The sequence below is a fragment of the Anoplopoma fimbria genome, chromosome 3, assembly GCF_027596085.1.
Source record: "Anoplopoma fimbria isolate UVic2021 breed Golden Eagle Sablefish chromosome 3, Afim_UVic_2022, whole genome shotgun sequence".
Classification (NCBI taxonomy): Eukaryota; Metazoa; Chordata; class Actinopteri; order Perciformes; family Anoplopomatidae; genus Anoplopoma; species Anoplopoma fimbria.
Genome location: NC_072451.1, coordinates 7,589,781 through 7,602,467, shown reverse-complemented (window position 1 = coordinate 7,602,467; position 12,687 = coordinate 7,589,781). Strand labels below are relative to the sequence as shown.

The following is a 12,687-nucleotide window of genomic DNA, read 5'->3' as shown; positions in this document are numbered from 1 at the left end:
ATTGAAAATTTGCAAATGCATTTCTCATTTGAATTTTAGATACTGTGGGTCTTGCTGTAATCTGGGCTCCACTTGAATTGCATTGGAGTGTTTTTGGCTGCCATAATTAGCTATAAATAGTTAACAAAAATGTGCTCTCCTTAATTGAGTTACTATTTTGGCCCAAGGGAACAAACCTTTATCTATGGCCACCGTAATGTCACCAGACAACGTATCCTCATGAAAAAATACACCACATTTTAACTGCCTTTTCCTACAAAAGTCCAGCAATGCCTGTCAAGTTCCGCTCGGTACACGCATTCTGTGTTAAACTAACATATTCACAGGAAACAGCTTAGTTGGTTTAGGCAACAAAACTTCTAGATCATGGTTTGGGTTCAAATGGCAATACATAATGGCGATACTTTATAGCCCTATTATGCTATTTTCCAGGTGACTATTTTTATCTCAAGTTACAGTTACAACAAGTTTACATGCGTTAATGCTCCTAATCCGCCTTGTTTTTCTCATCCTGGCTGTCCTGCAGCACGTCTTCTCACCCTCTCTCTGAAACGCTCCGTTGTAGCGCTTGCTCCTCCCTCCAGAAAGCAAAGTCTGCTCTGATTGGTCAGCTAGCCCGCTCTGTTGTGATTAGTCAACGTTTCACATTTCAAATAACTCTTCCTCTGGAGCTTCAGCTCCGTCTGTCTCTTTTGTTGTTTGAGGGCGGGCTAAACTAGCCGGAAAGGGTTTAACGTCACTTACGTAACATTATGACCTCATAAAGTTACGGAAGTGAAGGAGAGATTTCAATCGAGCCGTTTCAGGCAGCTCAGGAGCAGTGATTCTGAGGGGGAGGGTAACTCCTTTTAGGCGTGGACTTCAGGTTTTACACTCTACGGACCTTTCACATGTACAAAAATATATTAAAAAAAAAAAAGTGGAAAAGCATAATAGGGCCACTTTAAGTTCATAAGTTACATGAAATCAATTCTCATTTCACACGCTGCACAAACAGCAGTCTCCTGGGGGGAAAGACTGGTTTTGGTTTGACACATGCAACTACACTCCCTCCCTCCTTTGGTTAGATTTAGGAAAATATCATGTTTTTGGTTAAAATAAGTATGTTCATTTTGGTTCAACACAGGACATTAACACCAGTGTCCTGGGTATAAGTCCTGTGTCTTCCCTGCACGGACATTGACTTATTATCTGTCTGTCTATATAAAATATGTTCCCTTTCAAAAAAGCACTCTGACTTTAATTTCATTAAAATGAGTGTCTCAAGTATAGTAGGAAGAACTTCATCTATAATTATAATCTTAGCCAACAAAAAGTAAGGTCAATCAGTTTCATCTGCAAATACAAAATGGAATATATGCCATGGTATGAAGTGCACTGCAAAGCCATCTACTTTATCTGAGTGCTCCTGTAAAACATGTCTTAACTAATGACTGATTGTTGCTTTTTAATGTATGTTAATTGTACTGCATTTATTCTACAGAGAGTATTGTACATCCATTAGGACTGAGGTCATCAATAAGATGTCGTTTTCTGGTCCGCATTAAATATTTTCTTGTATTCATGCTAATTCTGACATTAAGATTCTAATACATGTCTGTTCTGGTTGTTCGGAAATATCATCACTAAAGCCTCAACCTTGAACGATAAAATGGAGTGGCTATTTAATGTTTGGGTTGGCCAAACAACTTGAGCAGTGGCGATGATTTGATAATTCCTCAGGGTTATGTGAAATCATGTCTGTAGTATGTTTACTTTTGACCAGAGGGAACAATGGAACCATTTCAAACTGAAATGCATTTTTTTGGTGCCAATCATGCATTATTATGTAACGCAGAGCCTTGCATATAGGTTCTAATTAGCTGAATTAATGCTTTACATTTGTACTGGGAATCATGTGGAAACAACGTTTTTCCTTTTTGTCGGTCATTAAAAAAAGAAAATAAAACTTGACTGCTAACTGGTTGATTTCTTACTGAGTAAATGATTAGAGACTACTATGTAAATCAATTGTCTGCAGTCGATTTGAAAATAGAAGCAGGTGAGACTACAAAGGGCCCTTTAGCATTGTCTTTTACTCTTGCATTGATTATTAGTACATAATAGGAACGTACTGATTATATTCATCATCAGAATGATAAAACATTTAAAAACAAAAAAACAATGAAGAAGCTAAGAAACTAAATTCACCCGTATATTTTGTATTGCACTTTGGTAATAATAGAAGCTCATACAGTACAAGAACAACAGGATAATTAAGGGATTCACTTCTTGCTGTTTTCTGAAGTAGGCCACAATATTTAGATCCACAGAATCATTTTGGTGGTAAAAAACAAGTTTTTTCTTTCGATGTGTGATGTGTAAACAAATGCCTGGCCACCTTCTCTGATAAACAGGGAGCAGCATTTCACCTCTACTCCGATACAATCTAAATTTACAGTTATATATACATAAAGACACTTGATACACAGGCACTTCTGTTCTGTTCTGAAAGATGAAACTGTGCTGATGTCCTTGCCAGGTCAGTGGCATTTGACCATCAACTGTTGAGTGTTGATGGAATATAAATAAAAGCTTTATCTTCAAATGTCAGGGATTGACACAAATGTCATGGCGAGAGACCTGAGTGCAATTTTTTTTTTTTTTTTTTTGTGCTCCTCGAATATGTCATCAGCAACTGTGTACAATACAACAGTCCTATGGTACCTAATGGAAAACCTAACAAAAGAAAATTCCCCATTACTGATTTTCAGACGCTAAAGAAACAAAGAAACAAAACAGACGATAATGCAACAACAACAACAACAACCATGACTCACCATTCCTGAACAGAAGATCTGCCCACACAGTGCACCAATGAACTTGGTGATGATGACCTTTATAACAATAACTAGTCTAAATCCTTTGTTGTTCATTTAGCATGGAGTTAACTGATTTCTGAAAAACACATGAACAGTGTTCCAGGTTGAGCTGAATGAAGGCTGCAGGAAACAGCAAGTAGTCAGAATGTGGGAGGTTTAATTCACTAAAAAGGTTTAAGCCCGCAGCACAAAAACCAAAGGGTACTCATGTATACTCATTGTACTCTTTGTACTGTAGTTTGTACGCTCTCTATGACACATCTGATAATGTTAGCTATTATACATTTACCCCGTACAGATTCCTTTTATGGCTACTGCCGCTTTTCTGAACACATAACCCACGTTTGTGTTTGAAAGAGGGAAATTAATGAAAGTAAAAAATATATATATACTGGTGATGAATATGTGCCAATGATGTCCAGTTGTGTGCAGAATATAAAGTACATATAAGAGTGTCCAAGTAAAGGTGGGATTAGGCCTCAGAGCTTGTCATATAAGTATTATCTCAATAACCAGTTTCCGACTTAAAATTTTGTTCAAATCAACATCCAAGTTGAAATCAAGACATTGAAACTCCGACTTGGTGCTAAATAATACAGAGGTGAGAAATCAAACAAACATGGCTGCCACACATAAGCCAGAGTCAGCCGTTAATGATATTTAAACCCAAATGTAATGGATATAGTGTTATATTTTCAATGCACAGCAGCTCTTGCAACCCTCAAAATGACACAGGAAAAGCCTAAAATCAGTTATCATGACACACAGAATGACCCTAAAATGAGGTCAGGTTGATTTTTACAGAGGATTTCAATGGATGTCGACTCTGTTTTTTTCTAAAATAATTTGGGTAAGGTTGCATTGAAGAGGAAAAATAAATCGAAAAAGTCCAGTCTGGATATTATTATCTAGTGAATCAGATAGTTGAATGCTTATCTACCAAAAAGATGTTGGTACCAAAATGTTCTGAAATAGACAATACAGAAAGTAGAAAAGAAAACCCCCAAAAAGCTAAGAATAAACAGGAATGGGACGAAGAACACAAGCGACAAACACACACGATCTGATGACAATGAATGACGGACTAATTAAAAAATTAAATACAATATTGCCCTTTCAAAATGACCAGAGAATATATCAAATGTTTCCAATATTCTCTCTATATACTCTGTTCTTTTTTTAGTCTCTACCAACTCATGAGTTAAATACCTGGCTCTCCAGCTGCTAAATGCTCCACTATGTTCACCAGTGTAGTCCGTCTGATGCTGAGCAGGTAGCGTACTTTGGAGGTTTGAGAGCTTTTAGCCTGCTGCGGTCCAAAATGACATAATGGCACGGTGAGAATGAACCAAAACCGAAAAGTTGCAGGCCAGACAGCTAAACAATGAGCTGAAAACTTCTATAATTTCTTGTAACACTATGAGCAACGCCTTTCACATTGTCATTTAATATATTGTTATTATAGATCGATATACTAATTATAGATCATTTAAATATGGTGAACGATACAGAATAGATCCTAGTAATACTGTATTACCATTAGGTGTTGAAATGCTGTCTTGAGTGAAAAACTCAGCTGAGGCACACTTTATTCCTCTGCTGGGCTTATAACTCCATTTTTTTTATCTCCTCCATCAAAGGCTTCTTTTAACATTTTATTAAAGGAGCTGGTGTTGTTGATGGTTTTCAATCTATGGCTACACTATTTTCAATTTGTAGTCTCCTGCTTTTCATTAAAGGTTGTTCTCTTTTGGGTGAACCACTCCCCTTTGTGCTGTTATTACATCAAGCACACTGCAAAAAAAATAAAATGGGACTAGGCTTTGTAAAATAAATCAATAGAAGGCAACACAATGAATAAACCAGAATAAACCAGCAGCAATGGTGTCATTTTTCCACAGGGGAATATACAATGCTGGAGAATGATGCATTGTGGTGAAAGAGGGTCTAAGTTACCAATCAGTTTAGCTCCTTTGGAGGGTTCTTTAACGTCAGTAATTTGTCTTTTCTCTGAGCCCTGGAGTTATTATGTTGAAAACAACATTGCTGTCCTTTCATAAAAAAAAACAACTCAGCATCTCAAGTGATAAATTTGGGACTTTTACTCAAAAGTTCTACTTACTTTTTACTGTACATGGTTAACACTATCTTAACACTGCTTGAGGCTATTCTGATAGTTAATTCAATATTTCAATGTATGTCTGAAATGTGTGGCCACATCATTTTGTGTACCTTTGGTCCAGTTTTTATGGTTTGGGCTCGGCCCCTTCTAAAGATCAATTTAAGGCAAATAAATTGTACATTTTTAAACAATAGTGTGTATTACATTTATTCTATGGAAGTCTCTTTTACTGTGACAGTGTCCTGATGCACAAACCGAGGCTCAGAAAGACTTGATTTTCCAAGTTTGGTGTGGAATAACTTGACTTGCATTCCCTCCAACCCCATCCAGCACTTTTGGCATGATTTTGAAAACAGACCGTGTGCCCAACATCTGCCTCTGACCTTGCTAATTCTCTTGTGGCTTAATGGGAGAATTTTTCTGCAATCAAGTTTTTTTAAAGCTCGTGGGAAGCTTTGCAGAATAGTGAAGGTCGGATTCAACGCCCTTGGTTTTGGAATGAGATTGCAAATGGAGGTACAGAAATCTCCATGTACTTTCTGCCATGTGGTGTGTTTTCAAAGAACAATAGAAGAAGAATAACTTTATTGTCAGTTTAGGTACTGAGTATTCAAACCGATGTGCAAAAAGCAGTAAAGTGCAGAGTAATATACAGAGTACACACAGGATGAACAGGGAAATATAAATGGACTGTACTTGAATAGTGCTTGTCTAGTTTTTCAACCACTCAAAGCACTTTAACACTACACGTCATCGCACCCATTCACAGACTGATACGTCAGGACTAAATAACCATTCATACCCATACATAAGATAAGATAAGATAAGATACTCCTTTATAAGTCCCACAGCAGGGAAATTTACAGGCTTACAGCAGCAGAGAGGATAGTGCAAACAAGAGAAATATATTTTTGGGAAAAATTGAATTCCAGAAGATACAGGCTGCCTATGCAATATGAACAGCGGGGAATGAATAAGTTAATATATATACAGTGGATATAATTTTCCTCTTCACAAGTGGTGCAATAAACAAACACTTCAACCTGAAAACAATATTTTTTTTACCAAAACAAGGAGCTGAAAGACACTAAAACAGTTTATCGAGCTGATACGAACAAGTCCGGTGATAATTATAGGTTCATCAATCCAAACAACTTTTTTCATGTTACATGCAGACGTTGGACCCAATATTAATATAAAAACATTCTTTCATTTAGAGACTTACAGTGTTTTTTTCCTTCTTTCTCTTCAGTGCAATGAATTGAAGTGAGAGGTCATTCTCCTCTTTAGATCATGACACTAACATTTGTTGTCTGATACCTTCCTAACAGATCGGCATCCCAGCTGTCCTTCCTCTACCTGCCAACACTTGTTGTCTAGACCTCTCAGGTCCTGACAGATAAATAGCATCTTTCCTGTTTCTGCAGGCTTCCTTCTAACTGTGGCATCCCATCTGTTGTCTCTCAGTAAACCTCTTAATGCAAGCAGAAGACAATAGATAATGTTGCTCTTTAAGCTATATCAGCCTTTAAAAGGGCTTATCTGTCCACCGGTAAAGGTCTCCAAATACGGTGTTGTGTTTTATCCAATAGACTTTTAAGATCTCATAAACCTCTTCACCTGCTTCTCTATATAACACAAACTGCTCTACATGATTAATAATTACACCTTGGCTGAATGTGTGGCTCCCACAGGAGATTAATCTTCAGAACAGAAATTGTAGCAACAACGATGATTAAAAAATGGTCTGGAGGAAAGCCGAGGGAGGTTCAAGGGCTGCTATTTACCATCCTGTTTAAAGCCTCGCCACTTGACAGTAAATTGGGACTGTGATAGAGTGTAAAAAATAGTTTTAATGTCTCTCTGACGATGACATTATTTACCTGCTAGTGCCTAATGGTAAATAGAGTTGTATTTATGCAAGTTGAGGGACTCATTTTGTAACGAGGTGATCCATCACTCACTGAGGGAGACGCAGGCAACACGAGTTCAAACTCTCCTTGTGTCTGACTTTGATCTTGACAACACAGATAAGACCTCTGGAAGAAGAATGTGGTTTCCTCAGTGTCCCTGGTGTTAAGTGTAAAGCAATTACCTCTTAACAACTGCCAAGAGCAATTTGATGTCTTTGCTTGTTCAATACTGGTTAACCCCTCATGCTTCACTCATAATATGACACAAACATTTTTCAGTGTTTTTTGTGAACAATGCGGCCCATCCATCAGTTTTAATTCACATTTTGCATAAAATGAACCAAGTGCAAATTTTACTTTAAAAGTCACCTAAACATGGCAAATAAACATCCACACAACATCGCAGCAGATGAAAACATCTGATTTTTGTAGACAGATGCAGAGACTGTAACATTTCTCATGATTGAATACATGAAACAAACATACATGCCATATTTTTATCATGTTTTCGTTTCGTTTTTTTCATTGTATGAGGTTTGACTGATGCTCCTTCTTCTTCCGAAATGGATTAATAGCACATATAGGAGATTTAGTCCCACCACCAACCCACAGCTGGAAACATTACACTTTATCCCACTCTTGTCTTGTCTACCTTCCTGCAGTGTGAGAACAGATGTGTTGCTGAAAGACAATTCACTGCTTGCATCTTGTCATGGAGTAAGGTCAAAATCAATAGCAATCACTCAAACAAATGAGCTGCATCAAGTCAGAATAAGCTGAAGCCTTTCTCACAGAGGGGCCCTGGAGAACTGTTATTTAGTCCTATGTCTGCCACCAAGAAGAGTGGCAGCTGTATGGTCGAGCTCATTTAGAAGCACAGGTTCAATCAATACACTAGTGAGCTCAGAAGCTCAGAAGCCCATGAAAGGAATTGTCAATCAGAAGAAACAGACAACTGTATATAGAATAAAGGTAGACACATAAAAGATAGAACTGAGACGTGAAAGGTGTGATATAAATGTCTGTTCATGATCTCCTGAGAGATCAAACTGCAGCTCCTGAGGAGGGAGACAGAGAGCCAGAGTCACTCAAGGAAATACTTTGGTTGCAAATCACTGTGAGAAAAAAACTGGATGTCTGGCCGAGAGGGCTAATGATCTGTGGTCGTTTTTCTTGCCAGCGCTGCACGCTCTGTGGAAGAAATCTGTTGTGTATGGACCATGTGTGTGCCAGAAAAAGATAGTATTTTCTTAAATGCAACAGAAACACCAGAATGACTGTTGACACCACTGCTCTAAACCACATCAGATAATGTGTGTGTGCGTGTGTGTGTGTGTGTGTGTGTGTGTGTGTGTGTGTGTGTGTGTGTGTGTGTGTGTGTGTGTGTGTGTGTGAGAGAGAGAGAGAGAGAGAGAGAGAGAGACAGGGCTAGTGATGTATAATGGAGCAACTGGACTCAACTGACAGATTTCAGTGGATTGTTGCATGATGTGTAAACTGGCTGATGATTCCAATTTGGGCGCAACATGCTAAATGTTTTCCTTGTCGTGTGGAAATGGAAATTGCCTTGCGGTCTTTGACTTGATGGCCTTGCATTGAATGTAAAAATAACAAAAATGTAAATGAAAAGCCATTTAATTCCGGGTGGCCTGGCCTGGTACAAAACAGCAAATAAAGCTGGTGAGAAGAAGCCTCACGGCGATCCGTTTGGGGGTAATTTCAAGCCTGCGAGCCCCATTGAGCCGTCGCCACACTTAGTTGAGAAAATGAAAAAGGTGCAGCTGCTGAAATCTAAGCTCTTTCTTTATGTCTTTTTTCCCCCCCTTCTTGCTTTCTTTCTTACTCAAATAGCAAGATGAAGAATGACGACAGCGGGGCTTAGCGCACCAAATTGTCAGCTGAGGGTTGGAAGGGGGAAAATAAACGTCAGCGGTGGAAAGGCAGAGACGGTCAGACACAAAGAGGCCTTTCTACCAGCTAGCAGAACTACATCACGTCACAACACAAGCAGGAAACCACACCACCACCACCTTGCCCCTGGGACTGAGTGTGTGTGTGAGAGAGAGAGAGAGGTGGAGGAATGGTTTGGGGAAAGAGGGAAAAGAAAGGGGGTCTGGGACATTTAATGAAACCCAATATCCTGCCTCTGGTCTAAAAATAAATGGAGCACACAAACACAACGTAGCATGTGTGTGTGTATGACGCATTTTTTTTTTTTTTTTTTTTTAATAATTTAATGGATGCAGAATTCCATGTAGGCCTAGATAAAAAAAATCGCCACTGAAACATTTCATAAAGTAAGCGTAGCCTCATTCAATTCCGTTCGGGCACTGAGAGTGAAAAGTAGGGGAGGGCAAACTCTGTTTCCCCCTCTGCCGCCCTTCCCTCATTGAAATGAATGAAGGCGGCGAGTTGCCGCGCGGCGTGTGAAAGCTGCTTTACGTAGCTGCAGCGCTGCATGACCGGAACACCGGCAGCACCTGTGAGACGAGTCAGACGACTGCCTTGATGTTGTCGGAAAAGGTGAATTTGAGATGTATAACAAACAAACAATCATCATCACGTTTTATGAAATGAATTACAATCTTCATAAATCCAGGCTCAGTTTGCCACGTAACGTTTAGCCTAAATAATCAGAAGCTAGCTAGCTTGCAGACAAGCAGCCCGTTATCACATGCAAACTAAGCTACATGTCTGCTGATAGTTAGTTTCTAACATTTCGTTTTAACAAGAAGAATAAATGATGGAAGTAATGCATCACATGAATTCTTTCATTCAAAATGGTTCATGCCTAAATCTTATCACTATTTTGGGTATTGTTTGTTATTGTTAAGTGAAGCCGAAATGCCCAGTGAAAAGAGGAGGATTCAGGGAGAGAGAGACAACTGAAGGAGGCAGCAAAGAGGAGCACATCACTACAGGGTTGGCTACGAAAAATCCAAACAGCAGGTGGGGCAGAGACTTTGCATAGTGATAATAAATTATACTGTGTAGGCTAATTGATAAATTAATCAGACTCATATTTTAGCCTACTAATGGCAATTTTTCATAATTACATTACATTTAAGATGAGGAGCAGCCACAAGCCTCCAGACACTCGGAAAATGTGGACCAGGAGGAGGCACATAGGGCAGGTAGGCCTAAGTGCTGATCACCATATATGAGAGGACCATGCTAGAAAGTACAGGGTTAAAGAGCTGCATGCTAAATAATTGTAATCTAAAAAAAAACAGGCTATTTTAGAGATCCTTTCAAAGATCTTGCCTGAGCTGAACATAAATACCACTGCTTCTAGTGGGCATTACAATAATAATAATAATGGTAATAACAATAATAATGGTAATGGTAATAACAATAATATGTCATTGGACAGATGATGAGCCCAGTGCATCAGCTGCGTTCAGAGAGCCAGAGCCAGAGCCAATCCCAGATGAGATCAGGACAGACTGGGAAAGGAGAGATGAGCAAGAGGATGAGATGAGGGAGAGGAGAACATCAGCAAGGGAGGATATTGAGATGAAGAGTGGGGCAGTAGTAGTAGTTATTTCAGTGTTTTACTTATTTGTATTAATATATTAATAAAGACCCTGTTATTCTCAGTCCTTCATATGGGTGCCCTTTTTTCAGGTCAGAGCAACTGCCCCTCAAAATTCCTGTGCACGTCCCTGTAAACAGTCAGAAAGTTCAGCCTTCATCAGGATGTGAAATTTATTTTTAAATCAAAAAAAGAAAGCTGAATAAGACAGCATTTGCAGTAAAGCTATGAAAGGCATCAGTTCCAAACCATGTAGATACTTTCGGAGAGATGATATTGGACCGGTGACAATCTGCAAGTCTGAGGTTCGACAGGGTCATCAGCTTTAAATTATTGGACGCCAACATCTGTGATGACCTCACCTGGACATGTTGCATCACTCACCTGGTCAAAAAAACACAGATGCATCATAGATAGCATAGTGATTTGCTCAAGAATTTAAACAGGGAGTCATCAGCACAAGCTGTAGCATTATTTAAAAAAAACATCTTATAAGGTGGTTTTTTTATAATTGAACAGCCATTTTTTTGCAAATGTAGTTTTTATTTATACATATACATTCATGGACAACAAATGTGTTTTTGAGTGTCTTGTTTTAATGCTCACTTAACCAATGTTACTTGGTCATTTAGTCAAATATTAGCATTATGTTTGGAACTAAGTAAATCTGTATTTTTTTCTTTACTTTTTACTCACTTCATTATCCATCAGCATTTCATCACGTTATGTGAAATTGAATTAATTTATTCTTTACTTTACACATGTTATATATAAGCAAGCTAACGTTAGTTATGTTGGTGGTAAAAATGAGTTCTCCTCGAAGATAAAAGTAAAAATACATAGTATGTAATAAATGTACTGTATATAAAATCAGAAGATTTTTTTTTTTACTAAATATCTCAAAGACAATTCTAAAGAAATTATACTTTCTTTTTCTTTTTATTCCAGTTGTTATTTAGTCTTTCTTTCGACTTTAAAATGTTGTGTTTTTGTGTCCGTGCTCTGGCCTCTGGATCTTACGAGCTGATATTATGTGTCTAACCTGCCCGTCCCTCGCCGGCTGTGAACTTGTCATGCACGTCACTCATAAAGAATTAAAGGGAGGTACCTGCTGTGTTTCGTTTGGCTGCACTGTATGAAAAAAAACACAAAAAAACTGTGACGTGACTTATGTTGCATTCACGTCAGGTGCCACTGGAGGTAGAGATGAGAAGAATTCCTGTGGCCTCCACTTGCATTCGTTTCATACTTTTAAGAAACAGCACACACACACATTCACACAAAACATTTATGACTCTGATGTGACAAGAGAGAAAACCACTCTTTGACAGTTAAAGAGAACCTTTCTAGGAATGTGGCAGGTAATCTTTACCTCAGTCTCTAACAAACTGTCATACAGTTCTGAGAACATGTGTCTTCATTGTCTGCTTGTATGTCTGTGTATACATGTATACCGTGTGTGTGTGTGTGTGTAGGTGTGTGTCTGTGTGTGTGTTGGAGAGCATGCCAAGCCACCTGGAGCAAGGAGCAAGGCAGGTATTATTAGTGATGGTGCCAAGAGACACTTAAAATGCAGCCACTCTGTCTAGTACTGACACGCCTGTCTGGGCACAGATCAGACCTCTGCATGCGCGTGTGTTTGTGTGTGCATGTGTGTGATTGCACCTTCGTTTGACAAAGCCCCGTTTCCCCCAACACTGTGCGTTTTTTAAAATCTTTTAATGCACAGGGAGTGGCCAGATCAGTCACCCTTCAATATTTTTTAGTAACAACAGAAGAAATTCAGCAAGCAGGAGTGCACATGTACTAGAGATGGAGGAATTTATCACTCGACTGCCTCCTGGCACCAATATCTCCTTTTTCCTTGTTTTCAAACACAACATGTGTTAAAATGTGTCCTAAATGTGTTAAAATGTGCATAGCTGGTGAAACACAAGGTGATGATAAAATAAATGACCATGGCCTTCAGGGTGCATCCCAGTCACCTGAACTTCCCGTCGCTTTTACGACAGCCTACAAACTCTACCTACATGCCTGTGTAATGATGTGCTTCAATGAAAGCAGCCATGTTTGTCTCTCTGTTAAGTTGCAGGAACTTTTATTTGTGTCTACATTTGTAAATTTTTTCCATCTGCAGTTTAATCCATCAGGGTGGTCTTGATAATCCCCCATTTTTTGTTGCCATCAACTTGATACACATACTTGATACGTGTACCGAACGTAATGTGCTCTCAGTTCATTCAGGCTGAGGTGTTG

At 38.8% G+C, this 12,687-nt stretch overlaps 1 long non-coding RNA gene across 1 annotated transcript; it reads left to right on the top strand.

Annotated features, from left to right (window-relative positions):
* The first annotated feature begins 9,772 nt into the window (after positions 1 to 9,772).
* LOC129110645 (uncharacterized) lies at positions 9,773 to 10,564 on the top strand. Its single transcript, XR_008532281.1, has 3 exons — positions 9,773 to 9,845; positions 9,965 to 10,030; positions 10,524 to 10,564. It is a non-coding gene; the product is annotated as an uncharacterized LOC129110645 (long non-coding RNA).
* The last annotated feature ends 2,123 nt before the right edge of the window (positions 10,565 to 12,687 follow it).